The sequence below is a fragment of the Helianthus annuus genome, chromosome 8, assembly GCF_002127325.2.
Source record: "Helianthus annuus cultivar XRQ/B chromosome 8, HanXRQr2.0-SUNRISE, whole genome shotgun sequence".
Lineage (NCBI taxonomy): Eukaryota > Viridiplantae > Streptophyta > Magnoliopsida > Asterales > Asteraceae > Helianthus > Helianthus annuus.
Genome location: NC_035440.2, coordinates 77,454,880 through 77,459,308, shown reverse-complemented (window position 1 = coordinate 77,459,308; position 4,429 = coordinate 77,454,880). Strand labels below are relative to the sequence as shown.

The 4,429-nt window shown below is 31.1% G+C and overlaps 1 long non-coding RNA gene across 2 annotated transcripts; it reads right to left on the bottom strand.

Annotated features, from left to right (window-relative positions):
* Positions 1–1,814: 1,814 nt before the first annotated feature.
* On the bottom strand, positions 1,815–4,064 carry LOC110873072. 2 transcript variants are annotated; one of them, XR_004865200.1, is made up of 5 exons: positions 3,710–4,064; positions 3,064–3,246; positions 2,813–2,887; positions 2,368–2,426; positions 1,815–2,024 (listed from the first exon to the last, which is right to left on the bottom strand). It is a non-coding gene; the product is annotated as an uncharacterized LOC110873072 (long non-coding RNA). The 2 variants fall into 2 exon arrangements; XR_002554923.2 differs by lacking the exon at positions 1,815–2,024 and having other exon boundaries at positions 2,167–2,426; positions 3,710–4,063.
* Between the last annotated feature and the right edge of the window lie 365 nt (positions 4,065–4,429).

Below are 4,429 nucleotides of genomic sequence, written 5' to 3'. Positions count from 1 at the left end.
GATTTACAATCTGGATTTAAGTAAACAAATGTCCCAATTCACTCGATTTGGAGCGTGGCGGTGGCGAGCGTGCGATGGGAGGTGATTGCGGCAGTTAGGGTTAGGGTTTTCTTGAGAATTTTGTTAGTGACAACAATTTCAGATCTTTTGTGAAGATGCCGAGGAATGTGAGTAGTTGGGTTTTTTTCTTTGGTTTGATTTTTTTGGACCTGGTGTTTATGGGAGGAAGACGAAGAGAGAAGAGGGAAAGAGGAAAGGAGGAGGAGATGAATTTTAATAGGAGGGAAATTTAACTTTCAGGAATTTATTGGAAACTTATATGTAATTTTTCAAGAAGATTCATAATAACATAGTTTAACTTTAATAAAAACATAAATATATTTATATAAGTTAATATATACAAGGCTATAAAAATATTTAAAACAAACAAATAAACTTTCTCTAGTGGTATCAACATGACTTTATCTAGAGAAGGTCGCTAGTTGAAGTATCGTGTGTGACAAAATGTAAGAGTTTTTTTCCCAAACTAGTGTATATACAAAAAATATTTACCTATTTGGTACTTTGACAACATGACTTTATCTAGAGAAGGTTGCTAGTTGAAGTATCGTGTGTGACAAAATGTAAGAGTTTTTTCCCAAACTAGTGTATATACAAAAAATATTTACCTATTTAGGTACTTTGAAAAATATTTACCTATTTGGGTACTTTTGTATATCTCTTTAATTTTTTACCTAATTTATACATTCATTTTTACTTTTCTACCCAAAGTAAAATTAGATTACTCACAGAATTAGAATCAGGAAAAATATGAGTAATTATTTTTTGTAAAAAAATAAAAAATTCAAAAAAATTCAAAAAAATCTGCAAATATTCAAAAACAAATCTGCAAAAATTCTACAAAAAAAATCGGCGAAAAATCCACAAAAAAATCTGCAAAAATATATTAAAAAATTATACAATAATTCTGCAAAGTTAAAAAAAATCTGCAAAAAATATTATAAAAAAACCATATAATCTATAGGGTAATAGTTGGTGGATTTGATGGTCCACATTATGTAGTTCGTTTGGGTTAATATCTATAAAAAAAACCAAACTACTTATACGTACAGAATATTGGAGAAATAATCACTATTAATAAAATTGAAATAATTAAAAATACTTAGGATCTTTTCTCAAAACTCAAATTTCAAGAAATTCAAATTTTATAACTTTATTTTATAAATTGCTTGAGTTTAAATAAACTTGTTTGAAATATCAAACTTTCCACCAGATTACTATCACTTAATCGATATAACTTAGGGGAGTAAATTTGTGAATTTATTGTTTTATTTTTTTATGAGCTTAGTTTAAACGAGGCCTAGACAATTTCAGGTTATAAAAAGAAAATAAAACAGAAAAAGAAATGGAGTTTTTTCCCAAACTAGTGTAGATTATATGGTTTTTTTATAATATTTTTTGCATATTTTTTTTAACTTTGCAGAATTATTGTAGAATTTTTTAATATATTTTTGCAGATTTTTTGTGGATTTTCGCAGAATTTTTTGTATAAGTTTTGCAGATTTTTTTGAATATTTGCAGAATTTTTTATTTTTTTACAAAAAATAATTACTCATATTTTTGCTGATTCTAATTCTATGAGTAATCTAATTTAACTTTGGGTAGAAAAATAAAAAGAAATGTATAAATTAGGTAAAAAAATTAAAGGGATATAGAAAAGTACCCAAATAGGTAAATATTTTTCAAAGTACCCAAATAGGTAAATACTTTTTGTATCTACACTAGTTTGGGAAAAAACTCCAAAATGTAATACGAAAATTATGGACTTTACCAAAGCGGGCCTTCGGGAGGTGGATTTCCTCTAGAATTGGCAGTGGCTTGGGTCATCAACGATGTCTACGATTGCGGGCGTGAGTGGCCTTTTGCCTATAAATTTATGGGAACCTCGCTTTAAACAAACCTTCTCCACACCAGATATCCATCCAAAAATTCACCTTTGTGCCACTTCCTTGCTCATTATCAAACTTTGAATCCCAGTAACATTACATGTCAATTCCACCACAAAACAATTCAACAAACTATAAAAAGTTGGATTATTCCTGCTGTTGACTTTCCTATTTACATATTCATTGACTTTTCAGTCTTGGCACCAGTAGGCTATAGAGATACTTCAAAATTATCTTCACTTGCCAAAACCAGCACGCACAATTAAAAGAACATCCTAGTATTTGAAATCAATCCTAGTATATAGTAGAAAGACCCAAAAACAAGTTTGTTTCTGTTTCATCTTCGTAGTTACAATTAACAAGAAAAGTCATCATTACAAGATTATGCCAACTGACTCTATACAAGTGTACCAAATCTGACCTTTATAAGGGCATCTGCATCCTCTTCTACAGTACCACCAATAACAATCAGAACAATACCTGAAAATACACACAGCATCAAGTTTCAAATTATGAACCAGAAAGTTTTAACGACAATTTAACTAAAAAAAATTCAAGGATAGAGAGGTTGCTTCTAGAGAGACCCCCGACCCTAAAACAAACAACAGACAAACAAATAGAAACTAAAATTAGGGAGCATCTGATAACAACAAAAGTGGTGATGCCAAATGTTAAATTGTTAAAACTACATAATACTTAAGTAAATGATACGTATAAATATATGTTTACTACCCATTCTACTGACTTCCTTTACCATATCAAAATTACTGTCCACATTACTATTCATTCAATAAATGTATAGAACGGTGTTGATCACCTGTTTATGGCAAATATAAAAAAATACCCTTACAGATACACGAAATTACCTAAAATCAGTGTAATGAAAACACCCTCATGTTCTTTCTATATATTCCTTGGCATCCCACTTAACACCAGTGCATCTGTAAATATTACGCGCGTGCAAGTTAGGTTCAAGTAATGAAGATAGCGAACATAAAAAATATTGTAGGCTCTACACTTGAAAACAAAGTTTTGAGTGCAAGCTTATATATCCTATATCAGTAATTTCCACAAACACACGTCAGTAACACAACATTAAAGAATCTCATAGATGTACCTTCTTGCATACGACCTCCTGCACCAGTCTTGGTAGCAGCAGGACCAATTCTCATTGGCCTAGAAGAACAAAGAACACCATTCATCTCATACATGGCATGAACTTGTTAACACTCATCTCCAAATCTAACAAAACCATAACCCCGAGTTCGTCCAGTTGTTCTATTAGTGACAACTTTTGCTCCTTTGACAGATGAATAAACATTTTTGAATGGTTTCAACATCTTCTTGTAAATACTAAATACTCTTTTATGGGATATTGTTACAAATCACAATGCATATACAAAAAAAAAACCATAATTATAGAATTGAATGCATCTGAGTCATACAAACAGATTTTAACATTAGGTGTGCATTTCATTCAGGTAAATTCACAAACACCTAATATGCGTCCAAAAGATAAACATATCTTTTAATCTATATTAGCACGTGGATCTTTATATTCCACTCGTTAATTCAGTAACTCCTAATTCAGTAAATCGAAAGAACATAAAGCCCATATAAGAATATTGGGACAAAGGCAAATGAGATAATGTAAAGAATGCTACCTTAAAGTACACAAATTCACATTCTTTATGATAAAAATCATCTACAATGAACTATTTTTTTCATCTAAAAACACAGAAATTCCTGAGAATAAGAGATACCAAATTTGTTCATTAAAGTTCAGAAAAGGAAAGAGCTTGATTGTTGAAATAATGAAACTCCACGTTCTGCAATTTTTGCTGACACACAGCTGCTATTGCAGCGTCGTCTCTGTCACTCTTAGCTAGGGTTCTTAATTTTATAATTGTAAAACTTCTACATCGTCTTCCTCCATAAACCCGGGGTTATTAATTTCAGAATTAGGACTATTCCGTAGGGGAGAGTTACGTGGTTGTGGTTGCAGACGAAGGCACTGGAGCGGAGGGGTGCGTAGGTAGAGTGAAATGATGGAACCGACAGAGGACGCACAGGTAATTAAATTTTGTGGGTAAGTAAAAGATGGTCACATAAAATAATTACAGTGTCGTTATAGACTACTTATAGTCACAATTTTTTTGTTTTATCATGACCATTGATAATTTTTAGTCACTCATCAAAACTTATAACTGGCTAATAAATGCTACTCTTTGGTCACATAAATTCGTAAGTGACCATATATATTATTCTTTAGCCACATCATTGAAAACTTAATGTGTAACAGTTAAGAACGTTTGGCCACACTATTCTACCGTGGCTACTAATTGTCACATTTTTTATTGAAAGTGTGACTAAAGGTTTTGAAAAAATATGTTTTCGTCACATGAATTAAAAAATTAAAGAAATAACATGGCAGTTGGTCACATTTGGTCACACTTTTCGAGTTGTGGCTATAATTGCTAGTA